General features: G+C 44.7%; 1 protein-coding gene across 1 annotated transcript in view; it reads left to right on the top strand.

The window, feature by feature from the left end:
- LOC129709842 (exostosin-1-like) overlaps positions 1 to 13200 on the top strand; it is a 205173-nt gene that overhangs the window by 142699 nt on the left and 49274 nt on the right. The window lies entirely within an intron of this gene.

Raw genomic sequence — 13200 nt, 5'->3', positions numbered from 1 at the left:
CAGTGGACAGAAACATCTAGTCAATGGACAGCATCAGTCCTTTCATCAGTTGCAACCTGTGGCCAATGCAGGCAGCCAGAAGGAGCCAGCCACTGTTGCAGGTAACTTTACTAAACCCCGCTTAAACTCATCAGCATTTCGACCAGCGGATGCTTCAAAGTCCTTTTCCCTTAAACTCTTGTGATTATATAGTGTTTTCAAAACAGTAAATAATTCAGCGTAGCTCTTTTCCAAATCCATTCTGCAGAAAGGAGAATGTGGAATTTGTGATTTCACTGTAATTTGTGAGAAGAATGCTGGGTGTTGAAGCCATTTGTTCTAGGAACAGAGAGGCTGAGAGTTATTGGTGTCCATTCAGTACATTAGCTCATTGATGTGCCTTTGGCTTAATAGCAATAGATTCATGCTTACAAATGGAGAAAACAAGAGCCTTGTGATGTCTCTGGGAGAGGTATGTCCACTGAACACTGTCACTGGGAATGTGGGCTTTATTTAATTTCTGGATGTGTCTCTACAATTACAGATGTTGTCCCTTTGAATGTCTAGGTTTATAGTGCTTTAACTCAATACCCACAATTGGCTCCCTTTGTTTGGTAATATACTGTAAGCATTGCGGCTGGTTATATCAGGTAGTTATGCCAAGGTTCAGTTTTAGATCCTTTAGTTTATTGTCACGTGTACCGAGGAAGCATTTGTTGCCTGCCAACCAGTCAGCGGAAAGACAATACATGATTATAATCGAGTCATTTACAGTGTATAGATACATGATAAAGGGAATAATGTGAATAACGTTTAGTGCAAGGTAAAGTCCTGTAAAGTCCGAATAAAAAGAGTCCACGGGTCTCCAATGTGGTAGTTAGTAGCACAGGACTGTTCTCTAGTTGTTGGCCAGGTTGTTCAGTTGCCTTACAACAGCTGGGAAGAAACTATCCCTGAACCTGGAGGCGTGTGCGTTTTCACACTTCTTTACCTCTTGCCTGATGGGAGAGGGGAGAAGAGGGAGTGGCCGGTGTGTGTACTAGTCCTTCATTATGCTGATGGACTTGTCGAGGCAGTGTGAAGTTTAAATGGAGCCAATGGAGGGAGGTTGGTTTGGGTGATGGTCTGGGCTGCATCCACAATTCTCTGCAATATTACACTAGGATATCTGCTTGTGCCTGCCAAACCATCCTCCTATTGTGATTCCTTCACCCTGATCATTCCTATTCCTCCCCGCTGCCACCAGGCAGGAGATACATAAGCTTTAATGCATGGACCACAGACTTAGGAACAGCTTCTTCCTATCTGTTATCAGACTTCTGAACGGTCTTTCCATAAGGAAGGTTGCAGCCCCAATTCTCCAATCTACCTCATTGCAGACATTGGACTTTTTCTCTGGAACTGTTTTGCTACAATGCTGAGAACAATATTCTGCACAATGTGTCTTTCTCTGCATTCTACCTGAGTTTGGCATGATTGTATTCAATATTGTCTGACTTAGCCATATAACATAGAAACAGGCACTTTGGCCCAACTTGCCCAAGCCAACCAAGATGCCCCATCTACACTATTCCCAACTGCCCACGTTCATAAGTTAGAGGAGCAGAATTAGGTCATTCGGCCTATCATGTCTACTCCGCCATTCAATCATGTTTAATCTATCTTTCTCTCTCAACCCCATTCCCCTGCTTTCTCCCCATAACCCCTGACACCCGCACTACTCAAGAATCTGTCAATCTCCAATTTGGCCCATATCCCTCGAAACCTTTCCTATCCATGTAACTCTGCAAATGTATTTTAAATGTGGTTAAAGTTCCTGCCTCTGGCAGATCATTCCATATACACACTACCATTTGATGGAACTGCACGCAATACAACGTTTTTCACCGTGACAATGAATCTAAACAGAACTATCCTTCATAGAAGTGTGGGAAGAAAAAAAAGAAAGAATGGGATGAGATAGCAAAAATTAATGCACATTGCTAAAACAGTGCAGGTATGATTCCTTGTACATATGCGGGGAGGTGCACACTTAATACCTTTGCCAAATAGAGCGTGATTGTACATGCAGAGCAATCAATTAAAGTGGATGAAGCAGACACAAAATGATTTTCAGATTGAAGTTGTTATCATTGTCTGGCATTACAATTGTTTTTCGGCCACCATTAGAAGGGAGTTAACAATTTCTCTCCACATTCACTTGTAACTACAGTGCTGATTTATAAATCATTATGTCACACTTGACCAGGGAGAATTATCTCCATGTGTGTGAGGATAATTCATATCTTATACATGTACTGTAAACAGCCTCCTGAAGAGGTCCCACCAGCTGGTTACTTGACCTCCGCAATTGAGTTCCACAGTAATGCCCCTGAGAAATATTAGGGAAAGGAAATATTTAATTTGTACGTGTCGTTTTGAGTGCATTTCAACTCTCTAATACCCTGCCAAATGCCTCATTTCCTTCCAATTCCATGAGCATTTTCAACTTTCTTGAAGTTGTATTAACAATTACAGTGTTCCAGGACTGCTCATTCATTCCACAATTAGAGCCAACACGTCATTCAGCTTTGAAACAACCCCTTCAGCCCAACTCAAGATTCTCCATCAATGCTTAGTTTAGTTTAGAGATACAGCTCGGAAACAGGCCCTTCGGCCCCTCGAGTCCGTGCCGACCAGCGATCCCCGTGTACTAGCACGACCCTATGCACTGGGGATCATTTACAATTTTTACCACAGCCAATTAACCTACACACCTGTGCGTCTTTGGAATGTGGGAGGAAACCGGAGCACCCGGAAAAAGCCCACACGGCCACATGGAGAACGTACAAGCTCCACACAGACAGCACTTTCTAATGGAGGCCGAATGAATGGGTTGGGCTGGGCTGGCTGCCATATTGCGGAAGGGCTGGGTCCCTGAGCCAAGCTCGGATTTCATTAACTCCACCATAAATTTCACATGGCCTCCAGCCGTCAGAGAAAAAACTTGCTGCTGCTTGTGATTGTCAAATTAAAAAATTGGTTTGGTGCTGCTGACAAAATTCTCTGGATACATAGTGGAGTTATGAATTTTTACGATTCACTCTTGTAATAAAGCCATTGCAGGGAAGGCCACAATTGTTTATTGTCTGTGCCTAATTAACCCTGGAGGAAGAGGTAGGAAGTCATCTTGAACTCAGAATGTCTGAGAGGCGAAGTTGCCCTCCTGATGGGAGTCCCAAAATTTTGACCCATCTACAATACATTTCTAATGAAGATGGCACAGTGGCCCAGCTGGTAGAGGTGCTGTATCAGAACACCAGAGATCTGGATTTGATCCTGAACTCGGGTGCTGTCTGTGTGGAGTTTGCATGTTCTCCCTGTGATTGCATGGTTTCTTTCCTCCGGCTGCCCTGGTTTCCTCCCACATCCCAAAGACGTGCGGGTTTGCAGGTTAATTAGCCTCTGTAAATTGCCTCCCGTGTGTCGGGAGTGGGCGAGAGAGTGGGATAACATAGAACTGGCATGAATGGGTGATCGAAGATAGACACAAAATGCTGGCGTAACTCAGCGGGACAGGCAGCATCCCTGGAGAAAAGGAATGGGTGACATTTCGGGTCAAGACTCTTCAGGGGAAAATAAATTGAGAGATGTACACAGTGATGTAGAGAGATATAGAGCAAAAGAATGAAAGATATGCACAAAATGGTGACCGATGGTCGTTGCGGAGTCATGGGGTCGAAGGGTCTGTTTCCACGCTGTATCTTTCAATCAGTTCAACCAGTTCAAGTCAGGATGGGATGTTTCATGACGACAGCTGTACTTGTCCTTCCGGTTGGTAGCAATAGTAAGCTAGGCAGATGTTCTTGTCTAAGATCTGGAGAGTTGCCACATTCCACTGTACATGAGTGGTGGAAAAGTTTTTTTTTTTTAATTAGGAACCAGAATACAGCTGCAGTTACAAAAAAAAACTTGGAGTTCCAAAGAAATGCAGATGCTGGAAGTACGAAATGAAAGCAGAATATGTTGGAAACACGCTGCAAGTCAGATAGCATCTGTAAAAGTAGGGACAGGTAACACTTAGTGTTTGGCTCACTCCATCAGAACTGGGAAAGAGAGGAAAAATAAGCTAGATTTAGGTGGCAAACAATGGGCGGCATGGTGGCGCAGCGGTAGAGATACTGCCTTACAGCGCCAGAGTGTCGGGTTCGATCCTGACCATGAGTGCTTGTCCGTACGGAGTTTGTACCTTCTCCCTGTGACCTGCGTGGATTTTCTCAGAGATCTTTGGTTTCCTCCCACACTCCAAAGACGTGCAGGTTTACAGGTTAATTGGCTTGTTGTAAATGTAAAAGTGTATTTAGGCTAGAGTTAATGTGCGGGGATCGCTGGTCGGTGGGCCGAAGGACCTGTTTCAGCGCTGTATCTCTAAACTAAACTAAACTAAATGTTGCAATTAACGATGAGCTGAATGGAGAGAAGTGTCTTTGATAGGACGACAGGTAAGGTCAATGAAGTTTATTTGTCTGCACAGAAAGACATTTCATGTTTCATCCAAAAGACAAAGAACCCTTCAATTCATGAGCTACGTCAACTGATGAACATGTTCATTAAAAGACACAATGTTATGTCAGCGTGTGAGAAATGACTGTGTGTACTCAGCATTGACAAAAGGTGTTTCCGAGGACACCTTAATTTAGTGAAGCGGAAACAGAAGTTCAACATGGAAGAGTAGTGTCATAAACGCAAAGGCTTGGCAAGAATACATAGGATTGCGAAAAGAGTCTGGAGAGGTATGCAAGGGTCCCTGGAACGATTTATCCCGAACAGCTCCGTCACAGAGGACTCTGTGATTTACGGACTGTTCCCAGGGACACATTCAGAGACTGACATCGAGTGCTGCTGGAGGGTCATCAACTCGGTCAAAGACGCTCTTTGGTCTGCCCGAGCGTTGCTCACCACCCAGCAGAGCGAGATGTCCGTCAGGGAATGTTGCCGACTGGCCCACTGCACACTGCAGGAGTACGTGCTAAGGGACTCGTTGAAGCTTGGTGCAGCCAACGCCAAGGCTCGGTGGGGGAGGGCCACAGTCTAGGGTCCTTCCGCTGCTGGACATAGGGGGCACGGTATGGTGGAGACACCCCTCAAATTAAACTAAGGGAAGGTATCCCACGCCAGGGGGCCACATGAGTGGCACGGGTGGGGGACATTATTTGTGGAAATGAAAGTGTCAAATGGAATTTTCGCACTGTAAACACTGTATATATTTATTACTTGGACAGGGGCCACAGAGTGGCACGGGTGGGGAACTGTTTGGTGAAATTTGACAAATGTAAAAAAAATTGTATAGTCTCCGAAAATGTCGGATGAATTTTGTTTGTTTGAATGGTTCAGGAATTGTATATATTTATCAATTGAATAAAGCCTATTTTGAAATTAAAAAAAGAATACATAGGATTGTGAAAAACTAATTAGTACAAGAAATATTCACTTTGGATTCCAGTACCTAGAATGTGCCTTGGGCAGCATGGTGGTGCAGTGGTGGAGTTGCTGCCTTACAGCTCCAGAGATCCAAGTTCGATCCTGACTCCGAGTGCTGTCTGTACGGAGTTTGTACGTTCTCCCCGTGACCACGTGTGCTTTCTCCGGTTTCCTCCCACACTCCAAAGACGTGCAGGTTTGTACATTAATTGGCATTGGTAAAGATTGTCAAATTGTCCCTAGTGTGTCGGTGCAGACCCGGTGGGCTGAAGGGCCTGTTTCCATGCTGTATCTCTAAACTAAACTCAACAATAATGGATTACACATCTCCTTAGTATGCTGAACATATGCTCAGTCATATCTTTGGACTTTACTGGGAGAAACAGGCCCTTCGGCCCACCGAGTCTGTACCGACCAGCGATCCCCATGCACCATCCCACACACACATGGGCCAATTAAAAATTTCTACAAGCTAATTAACCTACAAACCTGTATGACTTTGGAGTGTGGGAGGAAACCTGATCACCCGGAGAAAACCCACGCAGGTCACGGGGAGAACGCACTAACTCCGTACGGACAGCATCTGTAGTCAGCATCAAACCCAGGTCCCTGGCGCTGTAAGGCACCCGTGCCGCCCACGTTGCAATAAAACATTTTAATACAAACGGTTTCAATTTCTGGTTCGAGGGGATGAACTGACAGCACAGGTTATTGAGGACCAATCGATAAGGAGAGACAGGACTGATATACGAATCCTTTAAATGTTCAACTGCTTGGTTTTATTTTGAAAAGAAGAGATCAAATGCATTGAGGGATTTTTTTTTTTTATCCCAATCGACTTTGTGAAGTTTCCTTATCAGACTTTGTCCAGAGTTAGATTTATGGCAAGCTATTGGCTCACATTTAGAATCACTATTTAAATTTCAAATCCATCTTTGTGGATGGGCTCCAATGAGACATTGCTGGCCCTGGCACTTCTTGAAGGCTCTGACTTTAGTATTTTATAGGGGGGCATTGTTACATTCACTTCTTCCTATGAACATCCTTATTACAAGAAGGAACCGATCAGATAGATAGATGCACAGTCTCTTGTCTGAGTAGGGGAATCGAGAACCAAGGGTCATGGGTTTAAGGTGAAGGAGTATCAATTTTACAGGAATCTGACAGGTAACTTTTTCACACAAAGAATGGTGGGTGTATGGAACGAGCTGCCGGAGGAGATTTAGTTTAGTTTATTGTTCTGTATACCGGGGTACAGTGAAAAGCCTTTGTCGAGTGCTAACCAGTCAGCGGATAGACTGATAGTTGAGCCTGGGACTATCGCAACGTTTAAGAAGCAATAAGACATGGATAGGACAAGTTTGGAGGGATATAGGCCAAGCGCAGGCAGGTAGGACGAGTGTAGATGGAACATGTTGGTCGGTGTGGGCAAGTTGGGCAGAAGGGCCTGTTTCCACACTGTATCAGTCTGTGAATCTAAAACAAAACTGTATACAAGACTCTGGAGGTGGTTTCGGTGAGGCCCTGTCTATCTATAGCAGGATATTCCTGCTCCATTAACCGAATCCTTTTGCAAGGAAGGCCAGTGCTCTATCTATCATCCATACTGCTAGCTGCATCTGAACACAGCTGGTATACCACACCACCGTGATCGTGATGCATGGTCCCATTTCCCAATATTTCATCATTCAGATAAAAATCGGACTTTCTGGTTTCAGTAGTGGATAATCTCACATTAATCCATGTTAAACTGTATCTGCCATGCATTTGCCCATTTATCTAACTTTTCTAAATCATATTGCCTTGTTTTTGCATACTCTCCATAGTTCATCGTACCATTCGTAACTCACCCTCCATCCTTACTTCACACTCTCAACTTTGTGTCGTCCACAAAAGTCACATTTAATTCCCTCATCCAAACCATTGGAAAATATTGTGAATAATTGAAGCACAATGACAAGTCTCCAGAGCACCACACTATTCACTGCTTGTCACCCAGAAGAAGCCATGCTTATTCCAACATCTGTCTAAGTTCTATGTCGAGGTGTTTGCCCAGATGACATGTCCTTTAATCTCAAACACTAGCCTTGGGCGGCACAGTGGCGCAGCTGGTAGAGCTGCTACCTCAGAGCGCCAGAGATCCGGGTTCAATCCTGACCTTGCGTGCTGTCTGTGTGGAGTTTGTACGTTCTCCCAAAGACCTGCAGGTTTGTAGGTTAGACACAAAATGCTGGAGTCACTCAGCGGGACTGGCAGCATCTCTGGAGAGAAGGAATGGGGACCTTCTCGGGTCGAGACCTTTCTTCGGACTCTGGGTCTCGACCCAAAAAATCACCCATTCCTTCTCTCCAGAGATGCTGCCTGTCTCGCTGAGTTTCGCCATTTTGTGGCTACCTTCGGTTTAAACCAGCATCCGCAGTTCCTTCCGTAGGCTATTGGCTTCTATAAAATTGTTCCTAATGTGTAGGCAATGGGATAGCATAGTGTTAAAGCTATCGAAGGACAGTGTGGACTAGATGGGCTGAAAGGCCTGTTTCCATCGAAGATAGACACAAAATCTTTCAGGTCGAGACCCTTCTTCAGACCGATGGCCTGTTTCCATGCTGTGTCTCATAACTAAACTAATCTCGTTTACAGGACTTGAAAGCCTAAAAACCACTTCACTCTCATTTGTGCCACATGTTTATCGTCGTAGAGGAGAGGAGCTGGTGTACAATAACAGCTTGAAGTTTCCAGTTTTGAAAAACTGTAATCAAATTCTCCTTGCCCAGTTAAAAACTCAGCTCTGATTCTCTGAACTCCCTGGACTATTAGTCCAACAACATAGGTTCCAAAGTCAATTATGAAGTTAGAAATTTTGTTCTTTACTTAGTGGGATGCAGGCACCACATGGGAAGAACGCAGTGTGTACTGCGCTGTGAGACTCGATTACAGCTTGGCCTAAATTCATTTGTTAATGGTGTTACACACCAGACATCAAAACCTAATAAAAGTTTATCAAAGATTAATGCTTGCGACTCTTAATAAAATCACGCTAGAGCCCCGATGGTGTGCCGTGCTGTGGAAAGTGCGGGGTAATTTAATATTCTCAATCCATGCCAGGCCAAGTGGAGTTAGCTTTATTTGTCAACACTGTGAATGCAGATATCAGGGTAAAAATTAAAAGTGGCACTGCTCCCACTTAAATACTGTGGAGTCTTTGAAGTTTCCGATCACAGAGATGTCTAGATGTTGGTCATTGTGTACATCCTTGTGCATTCATAGTCATAGAGTGAGACAGAGTGGAGACAGGCCCTTCAGACCAACTTGCCCACACTGGCCAACATGTCCCAGCTACACTAATCCCATCTGCCCCATATCCCTCTACATACCTCCCCCCCATAACCTGTCCTATCCATGTACCTCTCTAACTGTTTCTTAAACGTTGGGATAGTCCCAGCCCAACTACCTCCTCTGGCAAATTGTTCCACACACTCCACCACCCTCTGTGTGAGAAAGTTGCCCGTCAGATTCCCATTAAGATTCAGCAAGCTGAGCATTAAAAGTTGTATCTGTATTTGATCCACACACCGGAAGGATGAAACTCTCACTTGCTGCAGCTGTGCAGGCACATTAGCAAATGGAGGTAGAGCAGGTTGTTCACTGTGGAAACACCTAGCTCTTTATGCATTTGTGGAGCCAGAAATGAGATGGAAGTCATTGCCTGGCCAAGCTGGCCATCCGCCAGACAAGGCGCCAGGCGGAAGAGGGCTCTGCCTGAGCCGGCTGCCTGCGCCTTTTCCGGGGTTACGTCCGTGCCCTGTTGGTGTTAGAGAGGGACTACGCGCTGTCCACGGGCGACCTGGGGGATTTCCGGGACCACTGGGCACCGCGGGGAGTTGAATGCATCCTTGACAAGGATTGTAACACAGTTGCATAGTAATTTATCGTTTGTCGTGTATTATGATGGTGGCTGTATTGTATAGCGGGAACTCGCAGGAGTCCAGCCAGAATCTATGCGGACACAAGTTGTGTGCTTGAGGCGTGTTTTAATCGATAAGATACAGCTCCCTTCTCCTCAAATGGGCACGGGCGTTGCCCGACCTTAAATACCCCTAAGGGTCGTCCCCATGACCTGCGCCTCCCACACCAAGACACCTAACTCCTCCCTCCAGAGCCGAGAGTTTGCTCTGCTCGTGGCCTACCACAGGTGCTGCCACAACTGTATATATTATTTTAATATTTGAATAAATATTTTTGATTAAAAAAAAAGAGATGGAAGTCATTGTGCTTTTACAATTCCCCATGCAACATGCTTCATTCTAGCTTTGAACAAAGGCTCTGTTCTTCGATATGATAAGTCTACGAGTGGCAATGTCAGCCCATATCCTGTAACAGGTAAATTTCCTGTAGGGGGGCTAAATCCTCGGACCTGCATCACCACGTTTGCTTTCTTCCCAGTCACGGATAAAGAACATTAAGAATTATGAAAGGTATCGGAAGGAACTGCAGATGCTGGTTTAAACCGAAGATCGAAAAAAAATAGCTGGAGTAACTCAGCGGGACAGGCAGCATCTCTGGAGAGAGGGAATGGGTGACGTTTCGGGTCAAGACCCTTCCTCAGACTGAGAGTCAGGGGAAAAGGAAACGAGCAGTATAGATGGTGATACAGAGAGATATAGAACAAATGAATGATAGATATGCAAACGATGATTAAGGAAATGGACTTTGTTAGCTTGTGAGCTAGGTGATAAGGTTATAAATGATAGGAGTAGAATTAGACCATTTGGCCCATCAAGTCTACTCTGCCATTCGATCATGGCTAATCTATCTCTCCCTCTTAACCCCATTCTCCTGCCTTCTCCCCATAACCTCTGACACCTGTACTAATCAAGAATCTACCTATCTCTGCCTTAAAAAATATCCACTGACGGCCTTCACAGCTTTCTATGGCAAAGAATTCCACAGGTTCACCACCCTCTGACAAAAGACATTTCTCCTCATCTCCTTCCTAAAAGAACGTCCTTTAATTCTGAAGCTATGACCTCTAGTCCAAGACGAGTTATACAGACAATGAAACTCAAGGCTTTGTTGCATTGGTCTTAAAACGCAGTTTATAGGTACCAGAGGGAGTAATGTACTTTGATTTATTTATCTTGCTACAATTTTATGCCTTGCAATAAATTGGAGTTAGTATCTTTAGCCTGAATTATTTGGGCTGTCAATGCTCCATTCTGCCATTTACAGGAGAGATTGGATCTGGTCATTCATCAGGGTCACAGCTGGCAAAATGAACAGCCCAGCCTCCCTGCCAGTTCCTCGCATTTGGGTTGATGCCATTTACCTGGCAGCGTTGACAGGACAGCACGGAGGCTTTGACAAACCAGTGACCTTATTACCTCATACAAACCAAGTGCTGACTCTATAACGATACCTCGAAGTAAGGTGCGGCACGGTGGTGCAGCGGTAGAGTTACTGCCTTACAGCGCCAGAGACCTGGGTTTGATCCTGACTATGGCTGCTGTCTATACCAAGTTTGCAATTTCACCCTGTGACTATGCGGGGTTTCACCGTGTGCCCCAGTTTCCTCCCACACTACAAACACCGACAGGTTTGTAGGTTCATTGGCTTCGGTAACAATAGTAAATGGTCCCTGGTGTGTAGGATAGTGCTAGTGTACGGGGTGATTGCTGATCAGCGTGCACTTGGTGGGCCGAAGGGCCTGTTTCCGCACTAGAACTCTAAAGTCTAAAGTTTAAAATTAGTATTTGGCAATTTGGAAAAGATGGACGCAGATGGTAAGTGACTATATCCAATGGTTCGTTAAGGTGGCACCAATAGAAAGTTGGAATGCGGCTTTGCAAATAATTATAATGGGATTATGAGGAGTTGCTTCTGGGTGATCCATTTCTAACATCAGAACGTCTGAATCTTTCCCAGCTTTATCAGCTTCATCATTTCACCATTTCACCGCCCCATTTCACACAAACACACACAACAGCATTGCTTGAATAAAAGCGGAGATGGACAGGTTCTTGATTAGTAAGAGTGTCAAAGGTTATGGTGAGAGGGCAGGAGAATGGGGTTGAGAGGGAAAGATACATCAGCCATGATTAAATGGCGGAGTGGACTCGATGGACTGTATCGCCTCATTCTGCTTCTATGACACGAATGGAACTGCCGGATTTTGGGAGCCTTCCAAACAATGAGTTACTTGAAGATAGACACAAAATGCTGGAGTAATTCTGCAGGTCTGGCAACACCTGCCTTCCTGACACACTGAGGTTACTCCAGCATTTTGTGCCTTATCTTCGGTGTAAACCAGCACCTGCAGTTTCTTCCTACACAATGAGTTCCTTGACCCTTTTATAATGAGGAGTTGAAAACTCTTAGCAGTCGTGAATGTATCTATCAACTTTACATGGTTGGACATAGCAAGGCAGTTCACAAGGCATTATGCGGTAGACTTTGACACCAAGTATCATTATGGATGACTAGAAGCTTGACCAAAGAGGTAGGTTTTGAGGACTGTCTTTAAGAATGAGAGAGGGGTTCAGGATGGGGTGTGTGTTGTTTAATCTGACACAAATAAATAAATAATTACTCTAACAAAATACATGTCCTGTCCTCGGGAATTTTTTTACATCAACGTTTTGAAAATAGAAATAGTTGGCTGATGAAAGCCCTTCCGCCTAAAATGTTAATACTGTTTCTCCTTCCACGACTGCAGGCTGCAAGGTGACTTGGATAGGTTGGGTGAGTGGGCAAATGCATGGCAGATGCAGTATAATGTGGATAAATGTGAGGTTATCCACTTTGGTGGCAAAAACAGGAAAGTAGACTATTATCTGAATGGTGGCCGATTAGGAAAAGGAGAGATGCAACGAGACTTGGGTGTCATGGTACACCAGTCATTGAAAGTAGGGATGCAGGTGCAGCAGGCAGTGAAGAAAGCAAATGGTATGTTAGCATTCATAGCAAAAGGATTTGAGTATAAGAGGAGGGAGGTTCTACTGCAGTTGTACAGGGTCTTGGTGAGACCACACCTGGAGTATTGCGTACAGTTTTGGTCTCCTAATCTGAGGAAAGACATTCTTGCCATAGAGGGAGTACAGAGAAGGTTCACCAGACTGATTCCTGGGATGTTAGGACTTTCATATGAAGAAAGACGGGATAGACTCGGCTATTCAGAATTCCTAGAATTCAGAAGATTGAGGGGGGATCTCATAGAAACTTACAAAATTCTTAAGGGGTTGGACAGGCTAGATGCAGGAAGATTATTCTCGATGTTGGGGAAGTCCAGAACTAGGGGTCACAGTTTGAGGATAAGAGGGAAGTCTTTTAGGACCGAGATGAGAAAATCATTTTTTACACAGAGAGTGGAGAATCTGTGGAATTCTCTGCCACAGAAGGTAGTTGAGGCCAGTTCATTGGCTATATTTAGGAGGGAGTTAGATGTGGCCCTTGTGGCTAAAGGGATCAGGGGGTATGGAGAGAAGGCAGGTACGGGATACTGAGTTGGATGATCAGCCATGATCATATCGAATGGCGGTGCAGGCTCTAAGGGCCGAATGGCCTACTCCTGCACCTATTTTCTATGTTTCTATCTCTGCTGTCTGACCATTTTCACCTCTTGTGAGTATTAAGGATGTCAGAGGAAGAAAATCAGAGATGTTCAGAGTGGGAATTCCTGCATTTAGGGTCTTGGTAGCTGAAACATAACCCCCCTCCCCCCCAAACTGGGACGATTAAAACGATCAGAATCAGTGTATATAGCCATGA

Source organism: Leucoraja erinacea, chromosome 26 (genome assembly GCF_028641065.1).
Source record: "Leucoraja erinacea ecotype New England chromosome 26, Leri_hhj_1, whole genome shotgun sequence".
In the NCBI taxonomy this organism is placed as follows: domain Eukaryota; kingdom Metazoa; phylum Chordata; class Chondrichthyes; order Rajiformes; family Rajidae; genus Leucoraja; species Leucoraja erinaceus.
Note: the sequence above shows the minus strand (reverse complement) of the source record. Positions and strands in the feature narration are given on the sequence as shown.